Source organism: Hordeum vulgare, chromosome 4H, assembly GCF_904849725.1.
Source record: "Hordeum vulgare subsp. vulgare chromosome 4H, MorexV3_pseudomolecules_assembly, whole genome shotgun sequence".
NCBI classification, from domain to species: Eukaryota; Viridiplantae; Streptophyta; class Magnoliopsida; order Poales; family Poaceae; genus Hordeum; species Hordeum vulgare.
In genome coordinates, this window is record NC_058521.1 from 20,126,403 (window position 1) to 20,150,203 (window position 23,801).

At 43.9% G+C, this 23,801-nt stretch overlaps 2 pseudogenes; both read left to right on the forward strand.

Moving 5' to 3' along the window:
- Positions 1 to 5,503: 5,503 nt before the first annotated feature.
- LOC123446348 lies at positions 5,504 to 12,338 on the forward strand (annotated as a pseudogene).
- Positions 12,339 to 18,352: 6,014 nt separating this feature from the next.
- Positions 18,353 to 19,954, forward strand: LOC123450203 (annotated as a pseudogene).
- Positions 19,955 to 23,801: the final 3,847 nt, after the last annotated feature.

The following is a 23,801-nucleotide window of genomic DNA, read 5'->3' on the forward strand; positions in this document are numbered from 1 at the left end:
GCCCGCCCCGCATGCTCCTTCTCCGGCGGGTCGTGGCGACCGCAACGGTGACGGTGGCGATCGCGGTCGTGGCCGAGGGCGTGGCCGCACTCCCGCTCCCGCCCCGCCTACGGCTCCCTTCACCGGTTACTTCGCTCCGTACAGCATGGTTGTCCCTGCTCCATGCCCTGGTTGGGTACCTCCCAACGCCGCTCGTGTTCTCGGGCCTCGCCCGGGATCTCACGCCCATGCCTACCAGATCCAGCACGCCGTGCCCCAGCCGCACGCCGCGCACTACCCCCAGGCGCTCTACTACCCGCCGCCACCACCGTCATGGGATCACGTCGCCATGCTTCATGCCCCCCCACAGCCACGTTGCTCCTTCGACCACCCCACCACCGGACTGGTTCCTCGACAGCGGTGCGACCTCCCACATCACCGGCAACCCAGGTATCCTCTCCCCGTCTAGTTCTTCATTAAAGCATTCTGTTCCATCTACCGTTCTTGTTGGCAATGGGCATCGCCTCCCCATCACCGCCACTGGCTCCACCACTCTATCTCCCACCCCCTTCGCACTCCGCGACGTCCTAGTCTCTCCCACTATAGTCACAAATGTCATTTCCGTTCGGCAATTTACTCGCGACAATTTGTGCTCTATTGAATTTTACCCTTATGGTTTCATTGTGAAGGATCTTCGCACGCGGAAGGTGCTCCTGATCTCCACTAGCTTCGATGGCCTCTACCCACTCTTTGGCTCCCGCACCGACCGGCCTACTGCGATGGCCGTCACCATCTCCATGTCGGATATTTGGCACCAACGTCTCGGCCACCCAGGCGCCCCGCCGTTCTCCACCATCTCTCGGGACTTTCTTAGCTCATGTAATAAGCCACCGCATGTTCCTTGTAATGCTTGTCAGCTTGGGCGACAACCACGGCTCCCCTTTTCTCCTTCTCTTAGCAGCTCCTCAGCCCCATTTGATTTAATTCACTGTGATTTGTGGACATCACCCGTTATAAGTTTTTCTGGCTTTCAATATTACCTGGTTATACTCGATGATTACACCCACTACTCGTGGTCCTTCCCATTGCGTAACAAATCAGAAACATCCACCATTTTGCTTCGTTTCTTTACATACGTCCACACACAATTCCACACCATCATCAAAAGCATGCAATGTGACAACGGTGGCGAATTCATCAACAACACCCTTCGCTCCTTCTTCTCCACCAATGGTATCATCTACCGCTTCTCCTGCCCTCACACCTCTCCCCAAAATGGCAAGGCCGAACAGCTCATCCGTACCACTAATGACGTCCTACACACCCTCCTATTTCACGCACGTCTCACCCCACCATTTTGGGTGGAAGCCCTTCACACTGCCACCTACCTCCTCAACCGCCGACCATCTCGAGCCATCACCAACAACACGCCCCATTACCTCCTCTACGGCTCACCGCCGGCATACGATCATCTCCGGGTCTTCGGATGCCTCTGCTACCCTAACATCTCCGCAACGGCCGCCCACAAACTCTCCCCCCCGCGCCATTCGCTGCATTTTCTTAGGCTACCCTCTCGAGCACAAAGGCTACCGTTGCTATGACCTCCAAAATCGCCGTGTCATCGTCTCTCAGCATGTTATTTTTGATGAAACGGTCTTTCCTTATGAGCCGCCCACACACCCGCCGCATTCTGTTACGTCCACAGAAAATCCCGCTGCATGGATCCCACCTACCTCGGCCACGTTGGATCCTGCACCCGCACCTGCCGCGCCTTCTCCTCGCCGGCCCCACGCAATCTCCTTGGATCACCCGCCCACCAACTCCTCGGCGGCTCGGGCGACGCCCGCATCGCCACCAACCAACGCATGCACACCACGTACCCCCTCTCCCGCACCTGCCACCACTCCCGCCTCCTCCTCGCAGTCTGCGCCGCACACCGCGCCCACCGAATCTTCCTCGTCATCCGCACCTGACGCACCTGCCTCCCCTGTCCCGGGTCCCACACAATCCTCCTCGAGCTCTGAGCCGCCCACTCCGCCTGTTCCACGTCGCCCACGCCAAGCCGTTCCCATCGCTCCAACTAAAAACAACCACCCCATGCACACACGCTCAAAGGCCGGTTTTTGCATGCCCAAACGGATGTTCCTCGCCAACACCACTTCCTCCTCCATTTCACCCATACCACCCACATATAAATCTGCTCTCAAAGATTCCCATTGGCGCCAAGCGATGTTAGACGAATATAATGCTCTAATGAACAACTCTACGTGGTCTTTGGTGCCTAAGCCTGCAGGTGTTAATGTGGTCACGTGGAAGTGGATCTTCAGGCACAAGTTCAACGTGGACGGCTCTCTCTCTCGGTACAAGGCTCGTTGGGTGGTTCGTGGTTTCACTCAATGAGAGGGTGTGGATTATGACGAAACATTTAGTCCGGTGGTCAAGCCTGCTACGATTCGGGTTGTTCTCAGTCTCGCCACGTCCAACTCTTGGCCCATCCATCAACTGGATGTCAAGAACACATTTCCCCACGAAGATCTCCACGAGACAGTCTACTGCTCCCAGCCTGCTGGCTTCGTTGATCCTTCTCGTCCCGATCATGTATGCCTCCTCCGTAAGTCTCTCTATGGGCTCAAACAAGCACCACACACGTGGTTTCTCCACTTCAAACACTTTCTGCTCTCCCTAGGGTTTCGGGCATCACAAAGTGACTCCTCATTATTTATCCTCCATCGCGACTCCACCACTGCATATCTACTCGTGTATGTCGACGACATTATCCTCACCGCCAGCTCGCCACAAACACTACACTCCGTCATTCGGTCACTCAAGGCAGAGTTCTCCATGTCTGACTTGGGCGATCTCCACCACTTCCTTGGGATAAACGTCACGCCGAACCCTTCGGGTCTCTTCCTCTGCCAACAGCAATACACCCTCGAGATCCTTGACAGAGCCAAAATGCTAAACTGCAAGCCCGTCTCAACACCCATTGACACTAGCTCCAAGTTGTCTTCATCCTCCGGTGCACTTCTCTCCGAACCTACCAAATACAGGAGCCTAGCCGGCGCCCTGCAATACCTCACCCTCACCAGGCCTGACATCTCCTACGTGGTTCAGCAAGTATGCCTATTCATGCATGCACCGTGTGACGTCCACATGCAGCTCGTCAAACGCATCTTACGTTACCTCGAGGGCACTTCTCACTTCGGCATTCAGCTCTACAAAGCCTCCTCACCTGATCTTGTGGCATATACCGACGCCGATTGGGCCGGCTGCCCAGACACTCGCCGCTCCACGTCCGGGTTTTGTGTCTTCCTCGGCTCGAACATCGTCTCCTGGTCTTCAAAACGACAGCCAACCGTCTCCAGATCGAGTGCAGAAGCTGAATATCGCGGTGTTGCCAACTGCGTTGCCAAAACCTGTTGGCTGCGACAACTCCTTCACGAGCTACGCCATCCTCCTCGCCGTGCCACACTTGTCTATTGTGACAACATTAGTGCGTCATACCTCGCCAGCAACCCCGTACAGCATCAGCGCACCAAGCACGTCGAGATTGATCTCCACTTCGTCAGAGATCGCGTAGCACTTGGAGAAGTTCGGGTTCTACATGTTCCATCATCCTCCCAATATGCGGACATCTTCACGAAGGGTCTACCGTCACCGATATTTCATGACTTTCGGTCCAGCCTAAACGTCCTCGCACATGGCGTTCCGGCTGAGGGGGGGGGTGTTAGAATCTTGTACACATGCATGTAACATAGATGTATAGATCCACAATTATAGGATCATGGCCTGCGTGCCTATCATGTAGGGGTTAGTGGACCTCTTGTATATAAGTGTACTCTTGTCACATAATCAATCAAGGGTGAACATAATCTCTTCAACTAATATGTCTCGCCCCATATCGTAAGTCTTGCTGATTTTTTTCTGACTGTTGAGTGACAAGTTTCTTAAAGTTTGAAACCGCTATCTGCCTTAAAGTTGGGATCAACATCTGTTGATTACAACCCTCAGATTCGATGGTGTTCCTCATATCAAAATGTCAAATCTGAACCTCTGACTGAAAAGCTTAATTTTCTTGCACCCCGTTTTGTCGGAGCACTATTTAGGGGCTTTTTGGTTCTATGCCTTGGATTGCCACACTTTGCCACACATTTTTGCCAAGCTTGCATAAGGTTAGGGGCTGCTTGGTTTAACAAAATGAGGAGATGTTTGGTTTGAAACTAAGTTTGCCACACCTAAGGTTAGGCAAGTTTGACCAACTTAGGTGGGTGTTTGGTTCAAGCCACACCTTAGGCAAGCCACACCAGGGCCCCACATTAGGGGCTGTTTGGTTCCCAGCCTAAGGTTGCCACGCCTAACCTTAGTCATGCCACAATATCTTAGGCATGTGTTTGGTTCATTGCCACACTTGTGGCTTGCCACACTTTTTCTAGTTATATGGTCCACATGTCATACACTTAATTTTTTGCCAAATCTTGCCACACTTGTGGTGTCCATTTTGTTAGCCACACTTTCTGTGGCAGCCACACTTTGCCTAAGGTTAGTTGTGGCAAAGTTAGTCATGAACCAAACAGCCCCGTAGCTCTCAGGGGCTGTTTGGATTGTGACTATCCTTGCCATATCTTACCATATTATTTTTGCCGCACTTGCCACACTTGCCTTACTTGAGTTGCTCAAATTGTTAGCCACACATTGGCTTGCCTAAGGGAATCTTGCCACACTTTTTGTGTCTATGACATGTGGGGTTTAGTACACATTAAAAATGCTTGCCTTAGGTGTGGCTAGAACCAAACACCCACCTAACTTGGTCAAACTTGCCTAAGGTAAGTTGTGGCAAAGTGTGGCAAGATGTGGCTAGGAACCAAACAACCCCTCATTTTGTTAAACCAAGCAGCCCCTAACCTTATGCAAGCTTGGCAAAAATGTGTGGCAAAGTGTGGCAATCCAAGGCATAGAACCAAACAGCCCCTGAGAGCCACAAGTTGGCAAGCCTAAGGGAATCTTGCCATACTTTTTGTGTATATGTAATGTGGGGCCCTAGTGTGGCTTGCCTAAGGTGTGGCTTGAACCAAACACCCATCTAGGTTGGTCAAACTTGCCTAACCTTAGGTGTGGCAAACTTAGTTTCAAACTAAACATCCCCTTAGTCTCAGTTGCTCCCTAGCCATCTGCATGTGTATCTACTCTGCGAGCTGTATGTAAGACCACTGAGTCATGATGTGCTTTTTTTATATGTGAAGTAAATATGATACTCAAAATGCATTTCCTTGTTTCAGAAAAATGAAAGGATGGAATTGAAATTTGAGGAGGTAGCTGTCCTAGACAAACATAACGTTAATGGTGAAGATGGATCAATTATAGTAAGAAGTGGGTATCCACTGATCCGTGGCCCTCACTTTGAATATACCGAGGGATTCGATATGAGAAAGATCGAGGAGGTATGATAACTATCCATCTGTGTGATATTCCTCCCCCTTCTTTTTTCTTTCCCAGTGCTGACTCTTGGCATTTTCTCTTCCAGCTTATGGAAGAAATGTCTGTTTCGATGGCCAAGTCCATAGCAAATGACATAATCATCCCAGACCCTACTCCCAAGGTTTTTGTTACCTTCATTTACATAATCTGTTCTACGAGTCATTTCAATTATACTGTATTAGTTATTTCGTTTAACCCTGTAATGTTATTGGTTACTTGCGTCTACTGAAACAATATGTTTATTGTTGTCATATATATGAACCTTAGATAGGAAGTTGGGAACCATGATAGCTTTAGACCCCCTTGCTTTCTCTTTCCTCCTTGTTGGTGCCTCATGTTTGATATCTTTAGCCTACACCAACTTGCTTGGGTAACAAGTTTTTTGTTGTTGCCATATATGCAGCTCCATCTAGTGGGCAGTTAATTTTGTTGTGCTTTTAGTTGGATAACTGATGCCTTTCACCTTTTTCAGTTGTGATGGATCAATCTAGTGGGTTTGTGATATGTTCTTCGACAAATATGCCAAATTGGAGCCCATCTTTTTGAAGGATAGTGTCCGGTGCTTCCTCGGATTATTCAAGAGCTGTGAGAGCAGGGGCATGGCATGGAATCTTACCATCACCGCACAAACCTTAACCTTCATGATCAGTTTCAATGCTTGCAATGTGCACAAGTTATATTGGAGGGCGAGGCACCTGAGCTCCATGGGATGCACGCCAATCCCAACTGCATAAACAAATATGGATACTTCTCGCTCCACGAAGCTGCTGAAAGGTTCTCTGTTGACATGATCAAGCTGCTTTTACGTCATGGTGCATCAGCCAATGTACGCACAGGCCCGGCCCATAGGCCGGGCAAACGGGGCGCCTGCCCTGGGCCCCCCGGAAGGCAGGGGCCCCAACCGAGGTAGTTCCTTCGTACTAGTAAAGCCCAAACAATATATCAACAAAACAGAGGGCCCATTCACCATGGGGGAAAACCCACCATCAATCTTTCTCCTCTTTTCTCCTCGACTCCTCCACCTCGCAAAATCCTGATTCCCATAATAGCGCCGCCGCTCCTCTGCGTTTCTGATTCCAAGGTCGCCACCGGACATTAATGGAGATAAATGACACAAATCTGTTCCCAAATCAGCTCTCCTTCCTTTCTCAATGTTCTTCTCGTTCCCCATCAACTAGACCTTGGAGACATGGAGACGGTTGGTGTTCTTCTTTTCTTCCTTCCCATAATCCTGAACCGCCACATCTACCTGCATAGCAGTTCTTCTGATATTCACTTGATCTAAGTTTGAGAGGATCCTCGGGAGTCAGGCGATTAGGAGAACTGCAAAATGAGGGAAATTATTCAGTTCTAGGCGTCGTCTTCTCGTTCGTGCTGACTACTCCAACCTGCGGATCTGGCAACCTACATCAACATCAATCCATATTTAGGTGTGTTTGTTCCCTATATTGATCATTTTATGCTAACTGTTCTTGTTTAGTGTCATGTCATCTAGAAAGTGTTTATCTGGTAAAAAAAGAACAGTAAAAGTCAGCTCAATGATGAACTGGTAGAAACCCAAAAGGGATCAATTGACCAAAATTTCAGAACTAGTAGTTCTTCTAGAGAACCCCTGGAGCTGGCCATAGTAGTTCTTCTATTACCCGGGTGAATTTTTTGGGAGTGAAGAACATGGCTGATTGGAAAAGATTCAGAAACTAATGTACGTACATGTGCTAACTTCTTCTCTGAACAAAATGAAGTCTCCATTTTTAAGTAACTCTATATTTGTAAGTAGCAACCAGTTTGGATAGGGTTATAGGTTTTGCAGAACAAAATGAAGTCTCCATTTTTCAAATCCAGGAAATCGTGTTTGTGTGTAATTACATTGTTTCATTAATATCATGTTGTGGTTCACCTTATATCAATGAATAAATTGTACTTTTAATTTCAAAGTCCAAAGATCATTGTCTATGCTATGGACTACTCTACCTAAATTCTAGTTCTTTCGAACTACAAGTATTTAGGTACAGACGGAATAGATATTTACTTTGCTTTTCAAAAAATTAGAAAACATTTTGAGATTTCGAGTGAACAAGGGGCCCGTGTTGATGTCTTGCCCCACGGCCCCCTAAATCTCTGGGCCGGTCCTGTGTACGCACAGTTGGCAATGAGATCATTGAGGATCTACTCCCGCTCCATGTCGCAGTTGAGAATACTTGTCTGCATAAGTACCTGGAGGACAATCTTTCTCCCAGCCAGAATCATCTGGATTATATCTACAACCTTATCCGTCTGTTGTGTCTAGCTGAAATGGTCTGTTTCACTTCCCTCCCTCTACGAATTACTACTTTTGCAGCATGACATGAAATTAACATTGCTCATACCATAGATCCCTGACAGTTTTTATAATAATATTAGTGATACTAAGGACCGGGCATCCTTTCATCTCCATTTGTCAGAGAAAATAGTCTGTTTGTTAGTGCATGTTCTTATAGAGTTGTAGTAACGGAGAACGAATCTTCATTGAAGTTAAAAAACTGTTGCTAGTAACTAATTTCGTTTTCTTTGCCTTGGAGATTCACCCCTGATCCATATTTACTTTGATAGGAGGAAACAAAGCAATATATAGAAAGTTATTCAACACTACTCGCTTGCATACAAATGCTAAATGCACTTAGGTTTTCGTTCATTGTTGTTTTACAGAAGATCTTCTTGGATACAACTAGACTGCTTGCAGAAAAAACAAATAAACTACTTGGAGAGCTCTGGAAATACATTGAGGATGGAAAACTTACCGAGTCTGCAATTCTACTACTGGCCGCTCAAGAGCAGATCCGTGGAGGCTGTTCCTCCAGTAGTAAGAAAGATGGGTTTGACATGATCAAGAGCAGTATACTGAGGCTTTCATTTTCGTTGATATGCGGGAAAGGTTCAAATGAAATGGCAGCGAAACTTGTGGAGGAAATGAAGACACTTCATTGTGCAGGGCTGCTTGTTGATGTAATTTCCCGTGTCGGTGAACCTCTTTCTGCATACATTCAAGCACATTCTGAGGTATACGTCTTTGGTACATTCCAGCTGTGGTATCTCAGATGTCTGTTACTTAATATTTTAATATTTGTATTTTATTATTGTTAGTGCTGTTGTTTACTTTCTTCGTTCCTAAATATAAGTCTTTTAAGCGATTTCACTAAGGGACTATATACAAAGCAAAATGAGTGAATCTATACTTTAAAATATGTCTATATACATCCGTATATAGTCTTTTAGTGAAATCTCTAAAAAAACTAATATTATGGAACGGATGGAGTAATAAAAATGCATGCCCTAGTCTTAGTAAGAAGAATGTTAATAATCTGATGTCAACTGAAAAGAACAATATGTTATTACTCCCTCCGTCTGGGTTTACGGGGCTGGTGGGCCAAAAGCTAGGACCAAGGCACAACACAGATTTCTGGTGCTTCACATCCGATTAAAGCGCATGGGTGTTTTGGCTCACGTAATTACTAACAAGAATTGCTCGCTCCTGGACGTGCATGCCCCGCGTACATTACTTGCGTGCTCCTGATACTTATGAGCTACAGATTTTTCTCTTAATTATCCAGCCAGCCAATTGTTTCCCTCGAGCGACGCAGGATAGGAAGGAGATCGAAGGGAAAATCTGTGCCTTCTAATGCAGACTTAATCACGCAGCCTAATAGGAACGGACGGGCCTAAGCTGCTCGCTGGCCTAACAGACACGGACAGAGGTAGCAACTGACAACTTTGTTATAAGACTTCATCGAAAAGGTGTGGTAGCACCCGGGGGTCCCGACCCTCGGTTATCCTGTCCGTCCAGCTCGTCAAGATTCGTGCTCCGTACTGACAAGCTGCAGAGTTTTTACTGTTGGAGCATGCTCGACCAGGCCATTTGACGATTCTAACAAAGGCGTTTCTTGATACAACGGCAACAGGTCTGGCTACTGTTCATAAGATTTGTCACATCTCTCTTTCTACCTCTTGTCTCTTACTCTCTATTGAAAGCTATCTCACATGCAAATTCTGCATGCACCTCAACGACACGCTCTCTGACGGTAAGATATAACGTCTCTCTCTCTTTCAGGTTGCCTTTTCCACTTCAACACTAAAATAGTGTTCTTTCTCTCACTTCTATGAAGAAGCTGAGTTCTCTCTCACCAGTCACATTCTATCTCTCTTTTCAATTTTTGTAAGAAATATCTTTCTCTTCCTCTCACATCAGTTGGCCGGTAGCAGGAGCCTAGGTCCAGATTCTTTTCATATATTTTTTGACGCCACACTTAGCGAACTCTAGGCCTGCTAATCAAACTGGTGGTACAGAGCCTGGCGCAGATCTCTACATGCTAGATTCTACACGAACGGTAGTGATAGACTGGTGCCTAGACACCCGGGTGCTAAAAATCCATCAAGAGTTCATTCTGTTTAACAAATCTACACAGAAATGAACTTCATAAAAAGTAACACTTCCTCAAGATAACTTAATTCTGTTGGGTCTGGTTACATTGAGTGGCTATAGCATGGCCAGCATAACTTAATTCTGTTGTGGATTCTCAGTTCAAAAAAAGGATTTAAGCGCCCCTGTTGTGTTAGAGATTTCTATTGCCTCCAACTCATATTGTATAACTGCAGTTTTCTCCTCCAAACAATTGTTTCCATCATCTCGCTGCTTACACTTGGTTATATGTTTGCTAAATTGTATATACGGTAGATATATGTTAACCATATATTGCCTTATACAACACCTTGTATGTCATGTAGGTGCCCCATGTGGAGGTCTTGGAACATGTTTCATCTATCCTCAAGGAGTACGGATTTTGCCCCACCGGAGATTCCATGGACACTTTAAACCTGTACTACTCTTTGTATTACTTCACACAGTAATTTTCTATCCGAATAAATGGTCATTTTGCTGATTATTTTATTTTGTCTTCTTGAAGCCAGCCTTATGACTGCAAAATGTCGGAGAGAGAGTCATGTGGTACAGTTGTGTCAGGCTCAAGTGATTCTTGTTACATTTAACAAACATGAGTCTAATCTGTCCTCTTTTTTTTTAATGGATAATAGGGTCTACAGATGCAAAGAAGGCAGCTATGAAAACGGCCAACCTACATGCTGCAAAGGAAAAGGTAACGAGTCTTCTTTTGGATAGGCCGATGGTGTTTCGTAATGAGTAATAATATTGTGGCAGCAAAAAGAAAGGAGGATATAAGAATTTCTGCTTTTTCCCTTTTTTTACACATTACTTTTCTAAAATTATGTGAAGTGGAAATTTCCAAAATGACGAATCCATGAACGCGTTTGGATACATAGTAGAATCTTTGTTTTAAGGTGTGTTTTTTTGGCTTTTGACTGTGCTCGACTTGCCCTAATCTCGTATCCAGGTTACTAATGTTGGATATGACGGCCTCTCCCTTATGGCACGGCAGCACACTACACAAACACACCATTAGACCTAAATGCTGATTTTGGTGCAGCAGCACCAAGCAGATTTTCCTACACCTTATGGCAGCACAAAATGGGTCACTAATTAAAGCAAAAAGGGATGGTTTTGGTTCTGCAAAGCTGAGCAGCTTTCTAGTAGTGTGTTCAGCCACATTTATAGAGTACAAGTATTGGTGTTCTAATGGACTTTGGCTACAAAATTAAATGAAAGTTGAGCAGCTGCTTCCATTCAATGCAATGAAAGTGAAAAACAAGCTCTCTTGCGTTCTCTCGAAATAAATAAAATTAAATGAGCTACAAAATTTTAGCCTATAATACCTAGTGCATGTTCACACACACATGTATGCAAGCTAGATTTTGCTAATAGGACAGCCAAGCAAAAAACAGTCATCAAGACTTGTCTGTATGGGTGAGAACTCTATTTATCTATGCAATTCCCCATATCCGACGCACTTGACAGCAATCTTCACTGCCTTGCTTGCTGGCTAAGCCACCATGGTTGGTTTGTCTTCCTTCTTTGAAGCAGAAAGAAATAGCTAGTTTGACACTGCTTTGAGTTGCTCCAAATACGCAAGACTAATGCAATGCCATGACATTCCAACTATGATTCATCTCTGTCATCCTAATGTTATGGAGATTAAGTGTGTTTCCCAGCAGGTTCTTCGCCAAAGAAAAGGTATAACTGAAATAAAAAGTAGGCATAATTAGCTTAATAAGTTGGCTGAACTGTTTAGATTCCAAGTAACATCAACATTTGGACTTCACCAAGGGGACTTGCACAATATTGTTCTTATTTTAAAAACCTTGATGTTGAATGATTCGTTGCATCTGAAATTTATTTGGTGCCTGCAAGAAAGATTCTGATAAAACAAGATGCAGTATAATCATTGAGGCAATAACAAAAGTATGTTTCAGTTGCTATGTCTGTGCCATGCCATGTGGTGGTTCTCAACAGCTTATTATGTTTCTTAAGCATGCTACTTAATTACTACACTATAGTTATACCATTGATATTTAGTGAAACCCAATTTGTGTATTGATCAACAAACAATATCTCAAGTGAGAGATGCTGGCTGATCATGCTGGAATATGGATGTATCTGGTTTCTTATGCTGTATCTCTATTGAAATATGTGACAGGCTGCGAGAAAGGAAGCAGGCGGAGGATGGGATCCCACATATGCAAAGAGAAGATTTTTCCCATACTGGAGATCAGTGTTACAAGCCCGGTTTCCTGTGAAGGTGTATCCAACCTATGCAAGGACAGATCTTGAGGAACTCCATGCCTCTCTGAGAAACTCAGTGGCCAATGGTTCTACTCCAACTCCAAATATAGTTTGTCCAGTGGGAAGAATATCACTAATTATTAGAAATAATCAACCCACAAGGCGCTTCATCACTACTGCTACTGGTGCATTGAAGCTCTTGAAGGCGCTTAAGTAGTGTAGAAAGGTATGCCGGGAATTTCATCTTGCCGTCCCAAGTTTTACAAACATGCCCACATAAACACATGGAAATAATGAACTGTCGTGCTGCCACCTTTAACTAGTAAGATAATTCGTTGATATAACGTTAAGGACTGGTGATTTGCTTGATAGCGTTAGGTATTCTATTATTGTGTCGTACTTTCCCGCTGTTGTAAGTTTGTCGTCTCCTGCTTCTTTTACTTCAACACGGCTACGTACGCCAAGCTTGGGTATGTTTGTTTGCTTGGCAATGCGCAACCCTTTCCGTTATCTCTTTCCTCCAACTGGTCCATATGCAGATAATTTAGATGATTGTGACATCCAAATCCTTGTGGATGTGAAGCGATAGAGATCCACTTTATTTGTATTATGTTTTAGTTTCTTAGGGAATTCTCAGCCCTGGGAAATGTACAACACATTTGGTTTTATGGATACATAGTAGTACTAGTCGAGTGAACACCTACAATGTAGCTAGCTAGCCAGTGCGCTCAATGTGGTGCTGCCCCATTAGCTAAACCATGTCAAAGTTGCGCTCAAAATATGCGGCTTCTATTGATCCTCACGACAACATGTGGTTGGGTAGCTTTGAAGGGCTTCTTCAACCTCCTGCACATAGAGACAGGCCTTTGTCTTCTATTATTCATCCTTTGTGTTGGCTGAGGCCCTTAGCAGCTAAACAACCCACTTCTATTTGCCTACACATTCTTGTCCGAATAGACACAGGTGAAGACCTTGGTTGGTAGGCGCGGTTCTTTCATGTTGCATCATAGTAGTAGGTCATTGATAATTGGATGTGGACATGCAAACCTACCTTAAGCTTATGTCCTGTGCCAATATCTTCAGATTTCCAGTTGATCGCCAAAGGAAAGAGGTGCTTCGAGTTGGGGGGCTGCTGTCGGCGCCTGACTCCATGGGCTATCCCACATGTTATTTAGATTTAATTTTATGGGCCGCAATATACAAGTCGAGTCATTTTAGGTCTATGGCTTTAAATTTCGTGCTGAAAAGCGCTTTGCGTAAGGCAAGTGCGCTACTTGGCCGGCCCATTACTGTGGCTGCAGCATGAGTTTTTTCTCTCTTCTTTACAGATATTTCATTCTTCGATGCGGTTTTATTTGCCCTTTTCTTTCTTTCTCGGTCTTTCAGTTTTTTAATACATGTCTACATATTTTGTATACATTAGAAACATTTTCAAAAATAACATTTTCAAATACATGATTATCATTTTTATAAATATTTGCTTAAATGTCTATTTTTATCAACACATTGTACATTTTTGGTATACATATATAAAAAAATTTATACATGTGTGTTCAAAACATGATAACATTTTTTTTACATGTAATGTCTATTTTTAATGCCATCAAACATTTTTTGTTATACACGAACTTTTTTCTATATTTCATAAATGCCAGATCCACTTTTTAAAATGCTTGATTTTTTTAATGTCATGAATATTTTTTCATACTATCACCAATTGTTTAGATTACACTAACAAAAGAATTGAATTGTATTACATTTATATAATTTGTGGTGAACATTTATGCAACTTTTAAGTTTTTTGACATATATATGTATTTCTATTTTTTCCAAAATATAAACAGCAATAAAACCTTTTTTAGCGGTAAACATAAAATCTAATTTATTTAAATAACCAAACCAAGGAAATATTGTAGCTACGTTAACTGGGCCTGACTAATTAGCGCGATCACACTTCTGGTTTTGCAGAAGTTCTAGAACCTTTCGTAGACACATTTTATTTTCTTTATTTCATGTAATTTTCTCTTTCCTTCTTTATTTTATTTTCCTTCATTTTTTATTTTTCATTTCCGTGAAAGTTGTGAACATTCTTTCGTTAATTGAAATAAAAAAATCAGAAATCTAAAAATATCACCAAATTCAAAAAATGTTTATCAAACATAATAATAAAGTAATGGTCATCATTACTTGAAAATTATAATTTAAATCATAAAATGACCATCTAATTCAAAAGTGCTTCATCCATACCAAATCTGAAATCTTAACCATTTTAGCAAAAATTAGATTACTTTGGTCAATTTGAGAACATTTTATCAAACCCATAAATATATTTTGAATTTGTGATTTTTTTTCTGATTTGCAAACATTTTTTGAATCGTAAATAGTTTCTTAATTCACAAACATTTTTTAAATTCGGGAACAGTTTTTCTCAAACTTATGATTATTTTTTATCTGAGAACATTTTTTGATACACATGAGGATTTCGAATTTCGAATTTATTTTAAATCCCAAGACATTTTTAATGAAGCAAAAAAAAAAGAAACAAAAAACGAAAAGAAAAATAAAACAGGGGCACCCCACCACCACATGAGTCGGCCCAAAGTCATGCCTCGAGGGCTTGATGGTAGATGGCGAAATCAGTGAGTAAGGAGTACTTTTAATAAAAGTCACTTCCACTTTTTTAGATAGCGATAAATGGCATACATGCAACGCGATACTTGTCGCAACATATAAGCTTATCCTTTTTTGTAGTTCTGTTCATTCAAAACATTATATTTCTAAATCAGTGCGTTCAAATCACGAATCGTTTTCATCGTTGGATTCGTTACGTCGAGATTTTCAAAACTACATCTAATCTCTACTCCTAAAGGGGGACTTGGTAGTATCCGTTCCGGTTTTTTTGTCTTACCTTCCTCCTTTGTCGGTTTTTTTGTCTGGTTTTTTTGTCCCTCCTCCCATCATCTTATATTTAATAATGTATTTATGTGAAATAATCAATGAAGATAAATTTCTAATGAATCTTTAAAGACAAAATCTGAATTAATTAACTTTACCATAAATTGCTCAATCATATTAATTAATATTTTCATACATCACTAAATTACATTAATTAACATTCTGTTATAGATTTTTCTTTCTCTCTTTCTCCTCTCACCTTTCTCTGTTGTTAGCTTTCGTTCCAGGATTATTTTTGTTGAGATTTTTTCGTCGCACTTACCACCATCCCCTCTCATTACCCCCTGCCACCGGTTAATTTTTCTCTTCACTATTTTCTTGTAACCAACAATTTCCAAAGATACAAAATATCATAGATATAACTTTCCTAACTTACCCAAACCAACCGATCTCAGTCATCAATGCAATTTACTTTAGGAAACAAAATAAGGGTTTTAAAGAAATGAATAATGAATTTGAAAAAAAAAATCCATGCAGGTGCAATTGAAACAAATCACTTACCACCATCCCCCTCACTACCCCCGCTCTTTTTTTCCGCTTGACCTACCACATAATGAGAAAAAAAATCTAAACGAATCAAAAATTTACATGCAGGTGCAATTTTCAGTATTTTATCTATGTGAAAGAATCAATCACGATCAATCGCGATCAATTTACTTAGTAATATCTTTATTTACTGAAAAACACATAAGGTTCTACCTATTCTGATTCTTTCCTATTCCTACTCATATCCATTTTTTAGTTATATAGTACAAATGCCCGTGCGTTGCACCGGGCGAAATATTAGATAGTAAATTTATGTACTTCAAAAAATATGAATAATTATAAATAAATATTTTTAGTATAATTGCCCGTGCCTTGCACCGCACGAAATATTAAATAGTAAATTTATAAACTTCAAAAAATAGGGAAAATCATAAATAAATATTTTGCTAAAATGTCAAACTTGTCCGAATACATATATTTTTGAAATAAACTAATAATCATATAACAGGAGAAAATATAGAAATAACATATAATTAATAAAGGGAAAGTCTAAAATCTGGAAAATTCAGAATATTCCAACAACGTGACGGAAAACGGATAACTATAATCAAGGTTCTCGATTCATTTCGTAAAGTACCTTATATATTTTCCCCTTTCTGCTAAGATATTTTTAACTTGGATATTTAATTCATGCACAAAGTATTTTTGTCTTTTGTAGAATATATTTTCAAGGCTATTTGTAGAGTAAAGCAAGCGTATATATTTTGTCTTTTGTAAGAATATATTTTCAAGGTAATTTGCACATAGGATATTTGGCGTTGTAAGATGAAAGTTGCAACTGCTTAAAACTAACATGCATTCTAGTAAAGCGAGAGAACAATATGAATCTCTTATTTCTCTAATTTTCTCTGGAGACAGAACATTTTTATTCCTAATTTCATATATATCTAAAACTTTTCATATTATGATGACCATGCAGAATTAATTATGTTGTTATTAAAAGAGTGCAAACAATCAGCGAATAAAATAAAAAACAAAGCTTAGATAAATAGCTCCAGCATTGCACAAAACCAGATTAAGTACTACCATCATCATGTGTATATGTTATGCTACAACATGCCATTACATCTGCCAACAACAAAAACTCTAACGGCTTTCAGTCTTAAATAGATTACAACTAAGAACTTTCTGTGTCCACCCTCTCTCTAGTTCTAAATTTCTACAACAGAGTAACAAGAAGCCTGTAATTACCCATTCTCCACATCTTTACTTGGCTAGCTACATAATCAACATTCTCTACGGCTCCTATTACTCTTTTTATTTTTGATGGAAAGGGCATGCATAGCCCCGGTGCCTTGTAGATGGAAAAACAGAGATGCCAACATGCAAACAGATTATACAGCTAGAGATGTTTAGTCTTCACGCAGCACACAAGCCGGTTGGAGCCCAAGTCGCTTTTCTGCACACATATCAAAAATATTTCATCACTAACTAAGCATACATAGTATGCACAACTTGTTTAGCATTCACATCACGTGCAGATCTTAATGCAAAAAATATAGACATGAGCCAATAAAGGGAAAAGGAATTATATTGGCTTGGCTAAGTAATTACGGAAAAACACAGTTTGGCAATATCGAACTAAAATGATTTTTTCACGGAGGAACGATATCCCAGCTAAAACCATATGATTACTTGTAATTGTTTTTAAGATGATAATATGGTCCGCTATTGTACTTTAGAAGACATCAAGAACCTTATGTATAGCTCGGCAGCCATACATTTGAAGGCTGAGTGCTAAGACTTGCCCGATTAGCTGATCATCTAGCTCCTTTATCTGAGCCGTGCTCACATGCTCAAAACACTGGTTCAAAAGTTTATGGTAAGGCCAGGATGTTTATAGCACCGGGACAAATAATTGCTGTCAATAGTTCAATACCTTGTGAACAACATAATATCCAAAAACATCAGTCATCAATGTGAGAGCTTGAGGCATGATTTGAGTAAAAACCTTGTATTTTTCTTCAATGTTGGCTGTTTCAAGCTTTTGCTGTATGAAGCGACTTTTTGTTCAATGTTGGTTGTTTCAAGCTTTGCTGTATGAGCCGATTCTCAGCCAACATCCAGAACAACTCTAGTGCAAGAGCCAAATGCAATATCTGGTACCATCTGGACAAACAGAGAAACATATGTTTCGAATGATATTGAGCAATGGTAGAGGTTTTTTAGTTGTGGAAGCTAATGCAGTCCATTGAACTTTAGCCGTTATTTGTGTTTTGCATATTCCTATTAAGCATTGATGCGTCTAGAATCTGTATGTGTTAAGTTCTACTTTTATGTACACACTCTCTAGAAACTACTCGTTTACTTTGATGTTTTAAGCAATCTAAAGTTACCTTTAGTTTGGGTAATTTATAATATAATAAAGGAAACCTGAGATATTTGATCCAGGTATTGATTTGTTCCATGTATGAACTGGGTTCCTCTCACAGGAATTGTAAATTTACCTTTAGCCTTGGTAATCCAATTTTTCCCTCCTTGTCATCAAGACTAAAAATTTCTAGAACGGATTGACACAGACGATTGTTTTATTCGAGAGAGGCATTGCCATTGTCTACACACTTTCAAGACGTACGTGTCAGATCACCCATAGAGTTGACAACCGAGATATATCAGAAATGTCGAATTAATGATGCATACAGCTGCAAGTAAAGGAAACAACACGTTCATACCCGGACACATAATCGATCCTTGCTTCCTGCCGTCCCCCACACTTGCTTCTCGATCGCCATGGCGCTTAGCAGTGGCATCCTCGCCTTGTCAATCAGTAAGTGTGATATACTCAGCTGTTAGCTAGATTAATTCGTTGATTTGTTCTCGATTCTCAGGTGCTTTTGGGTTTACATATTGCAGTTGGAGTGCTGGTGGCCGGTATAGTGACAGTGGTGGCCACGATCGCGATCTACCTGTGCGCCAAGGTCGCCGTGCAGATGTATCTGCACAAGGAAGACAAGCTGGGCGGTCACCGGGACGCGTGGCTCGGCAACGGAGCAGCCGCCGGCAGCACGCCGAGAGCCGCCCAGAACGAGGCCGAAGACGTCGAGATGGGGAGCATGAGCTTCTTCATCGAGGGCGTCTAGAACGAGCGGCCCGTCCGCTTCAGCTCGCAGCAGCTGCGGGGCTTCACCCAGGGCTTCGCGCACAAGGTCGGCTCCGACGGCTTCGGCGTCGTGTACATGGGCAGGTTCCCCGACGGCACGCCGGTGGCCGTGAAGGTCCTCAACAGCACGCTCGGGAGGCGCGCGGAGGAGCAGTTCATGGCGGAGATGGGCACCATTGGGAGGACCTACCACATCAACCTCGTCCGCCTCTACGCCTTCTGCTTCGACGCCGCGGTGAAGGCGCTCGTGTACGAGTACATGGTGAACGGCTCGCTGGACCGGCACCTGTTCGGCACGCCGGTGCCCGATGGCCGTGTCATCGAGTTCGACAAGCTCCACGAGATCGCCGTCGGGACGGCAAAGGCCGTGCGGTACCTGCACGAGGAGTGCCAGCACTGCATCATCCACTACGACATCAAGCCGGAGAACGTGCTGCTCGGGGCCGACATGGCGCCCAAGGTGTCCGACTTCGGGCTCGCCAAGCTGTGCGACAGGGAGGACACCCACCTCACCATCACTGGCGCCCGGGGCACGCCCGGGTATGCGGCACCGGAGCTGTGGATGCCGTTGCCGGTCACCCAAAAGTGCGACGTGTAGAGCTACGGGATGCTGCTGTTCGAGATGCTCGGGCGGCGGAGGAACCTGGAGCTCGGGCTGCACAGCCGCGAGGGCGAGGTGTGGTACCCGCGATGGGTGTGGCACCGGTTCGAGGCCGGCGAGATGGACGTCGTGCTGGCGCGCGCAATGGCCGCGGGGGACCTGGACGACACAGAGAAGGCGGCAAGGATGTGCAAGGCGGCCCTGTGGTGCGTGCAGTTCCGGCCGGAGGACAGACCGTTCATGGGCAACGTGGTGCGGATGCTGGAGGGGGAGGAGCAGATCGCCACGCCGGGCAACCCGTTCGCGCACCTCGCGGCGTACAGCGCCGGCGCGACGATGACCGATGGCACCACCACGGAATCCTACGGTTCTTCAGCTTTCACCCGCACCGGGCTCGCCGTCCTCGCATCCTCCGCGCCTGTCGCGCCTCCTCCTCCACCTCGCCGTCCTCGTCTCCTCCGCCGCCTCCATCCTGCAGTGTTGTGGGTTCGTCGACGGCCCCGGCCTGGAGGTCAAGCTGCTGGCCGCCGCGGCCGGGCTGCAGCTGCTCGCCTCGTCAAATCTCCACGTCGTCCACATCCCCGCCGCCTCGATTTGGATCGAAGGAGGGCGAGCTCCCTGCTTACCTTGACCACGGGAGGACCGCGGGTTAGTCCGGATTAAATAAATGGGGGTTTTCATAAAAAAGAAAAAAAACGGTTCGACTCAACTTATAGAAGGACTGTTGGTTAATTACCTGAAACGACAGGGATGTTTTTACAAAAACGCCGCGACGGACGACGGGAGCACTTCGTGCTTTATTATTAGGGGAGATACTTCTCGTCGTTCGTCTCCTACATCAACGTTTCCCTGTCCCAAATCCCATCCCCAGGTCGCACGAAGAAAATCCTACCGCCAAGATGAAGGCAAAGGCGGTGACCGAGAGCTCGCCGCAGGAGAGCTGCTGCTTGTACTTCACTGCCGATCCCATGCCTTGTCCAAGCCCATCGGGCAACGACTCGAGGAGGACTCTCGCGGCTACCACAATAGGTCGCCCCAATGGACGCTCATGTGCCCATGTAGGATAGGTATGGCTGCATCTTTAACAAAGATTTCTTCTGCTATATATCTCACTTGATTTGAGTATGCATTCTCGTCTTAGGCTAACCCTTTTTCTCTCAAGCCCTTGCTGTTTGCAGTATCTTGAATGAAGTCACAGCGAACAGTTCACACGTCTCTAACGTATCTATAATTTATAAAGTATTTATATCATGTTTACAACAATTTAAATGATTTTGATATGATTTGCATGGAATTAACCGAACTGTCGTTGTTTTCAGCAGAACTATCGGGATGTTGTTTTTTGTGCAGAAATAAAAAATTTCAAAATTAAACAAAACTTTTTAATGATTCTTTTGGAAAAAGGAGAAATATTGAAGCAAAGAACCATCACAGGGGGACCCTTGGTGCCCACTAGGCACCAGGCGCGCCCTGGTACCTAGTTTTGATAGGTTTTAGCGAACTTTTTTTCATGAAGAAATCGAACGAAAAAACCCCAAACCAGGAGCACGCTTCTCCCTTTTTATGAGGCACGACCATGCCTCTTGCAAAAGAAATTCTGTGCCTCCACAAGAAGTAAATCCGTGGCTCTCGTGGTTGAAAAACGTGTATTTTTACGAGATGCACCGTCGTGCCTCTCACTTAAGCAAATCCGTCCCTCCACAAAAAGTAAATTCGTGTCTTTCGTGGAAGGAAAAAAAATGAATTCCCTTTAGATCTAAAACCTAAGAAAACCCTAGGAAAATCAAAAATCCAAAAAAACGAAAAAACAAGCGCATGGAGAAAAACAAAACAAAATAAAATTCAAAGGGAGCGTCCAGAGCATGACACATGGAGGTGGCCGAGAGACACGACGGTGAGTGAGCAGGACTTGTGGCGTAGCTCCCGAAGGAATACTTCTTGCTTAGTTGCTCCCGGTAGATGGGCCACACCCATCTGTTTCTAAGTCGGCTCGCCCATCTCGGCATCTCCCTCACATAAGAGCTTTCGACTGGTTTGTGAAGCTTCTATGAGCATCCAACCAGGTTATTTTTTTTTTGTTCAGTTTTTGTTTATTAACTTTTTTCTGTATTTTTATTATAAAATGCACCTAAAAATTCATATTAATTTTTTCTCTCTCTTAAATTCATGTTTTGTTAAATTTTTTGGAACTTTATGAGGTTTACCAAGTTTAAGTTTTTTTAATAAAAACAAGTTGTTTTTAGTGAAGAGCGTTTTTTGAAGTACGCCACACCAGATGTAGCAAATACGAGCGGATAAAAGCAGGTTGGTGGTGAGCGAGCCGGGCCCATGCGGGCTTGCGTCCATTTATGCATTTGACGCTATAAGCGCTGAAGAGGGAAGGGGGGGGGGTCCATTCTTGTGTGTTGCGAGTTGAATGATGTGCTCGCCTCAGGTGCGTTGTAAATGGTTCGATCCAATGTGGGGAGCATGGGCAAAGTGATGAAGAAGAAAGGACGATAGTGGGTGATGAACGTAGTCAACTCCTTGTCGGATTCCTTCATCTTGATCTAATGGTCTCATAGTATGCATCCAGAAAAACATAGGACATTGTCAGCGTCGACTATCTAGTCGATACATGGCAATGTGAAGGGTCCTTGGGGCCTACTTTGTACATGCCCTTAAAGTCGACACAAAGACACCATGATTTTTATTTCTTGGGCACCATCACTAGGTTTGTCAGGCAGTTGTGATGTTTAACTTCTCAAATGAAACAAGCCTCCGGCAACATGTGGAGTTTCTCGGTTATGGCTTGACGCTTAGATTTAGAGAACATGCACAATGTCTTCCGAACCCACTTTGACCCGGTTATAATTTTTAAGCTATGCTTCGCGAGATTCCATGGAATACCAAACATGTCCAAAGGATGCCAGACCAAGATATCCTAGTTTTTGCGAAGGAAGTCACATAACGCGCCTTCTAGTGTGGCATCTAGGCTTGTCCCGATGGAGGTCGTTTTAGATGGGTCCTAAGGGTGGACCCGGAATTTGACGTCCTTATCACCTGGGTTGAAGGACGTGGACTTCGAGCATTTGGAGAGGATGACACCGTCTTTGTCAACCTTTGCTCGCAGCTCGGATAGTTCCTTGGCCGCCAAGGCCTTGGTTTGGGCTTTCATGACGAGTGTTGCATTCCTGTCATTGGTTCTAAGAGACTGGTTCTCTCATGACAGTACTCGTTGTGAGGACCATGTCCTTTGGTGTGCTCGGATCTAGTCTGGCCACCGTTCGGTCATGTCGGGGTGTGCCATGCGTGGGTAATGTTCAGGACCCAGTTTGTTAGGCTCGACACCAGCCCTGTGATCAGATTTTCACTGGATGCACACATTCCTTACTGTACTCATCGGCAGAACCATCGTTGATCAACTCGATGGTGGAGACGAGATGGGTGATGGGTGGGCCAAAATATCCGTCCTCCGCCGATCACTCCCGGATCCGATTATAGACCGAGACCCAGTCGTTTCATATCGCGGATCTATAAATCCAATCTAACATCTCGTTTCAGGAGCTACCTTGCATTCTTCCCTGGCCCAATATAGTATCTGAGAGGTTTTGTCAGATCCGTGGCTAGGTCGGATGAGTAACTCAAGCGAGGATGTAATTGGCGAGTGGGTACGGGTTCACATATTAATATCTGGAATGACCCGTGGATTCCTTCTAGTGAAACAAGGAAAGTTATTACTCCACGGGGAGCAACTATGTTGGCCAAGGTGGAGGAATTAATGGACCCATATACCCGTCAGTGGGATGAGAACCTATTACGGGTTGTTTCTTGGCCAGTTGATGTTCATAGGATCCTTCAAATCCCTCTCCGGGTGCAAGTGATGGAAGACTTTGTGGCCTGGCATCATAACCGATCGGGTGTCTTCATTGTTCGATCGGCCTATTATGTTCAATTCCAGCACCAATTTGGACGTATGGAAAATCAAAATACTGCTCAAGGGAGCCGACCGAATGATATCTGGAAGCGTATTTGGGAACTTCGAATTCCTGGGAAGGTGAAGTACTTCGTGTGGAAAGTTTTAAGAGGAGTACTTCCTTGTCATGAGCGAAGGATATCTGGAAAGAATTGGGGCTTGAGGAAGATATTCAGAAAGTGGTTGCAGAGGACCGGTCGGGCTCTTTCACAATGGCTGCTCTTATGGAGCGGCATGGGACAAAAGACACGCTATTGGTGGGTGAACTAATTGCGGTTGGAAGCTGGTATATTTGGTGGCAGCGAATGCAAATTGTTAAAGGTGAGACTATCCGAAAGCCGAATCAAACTGCTATACCGATACGAGTCCTAGCGACTAATTTCATCTGTTCACTAACACCGAACCAACCGGTGGTGAAGCGTGATCATATGTGGCTCAAGCCAAGGAGAGGAGTGGTGAAGATTAATGTTGATGCATCCTTTAGCGCGGATAATATATCTGCAGGTACAGGAGTTGTGGCAAG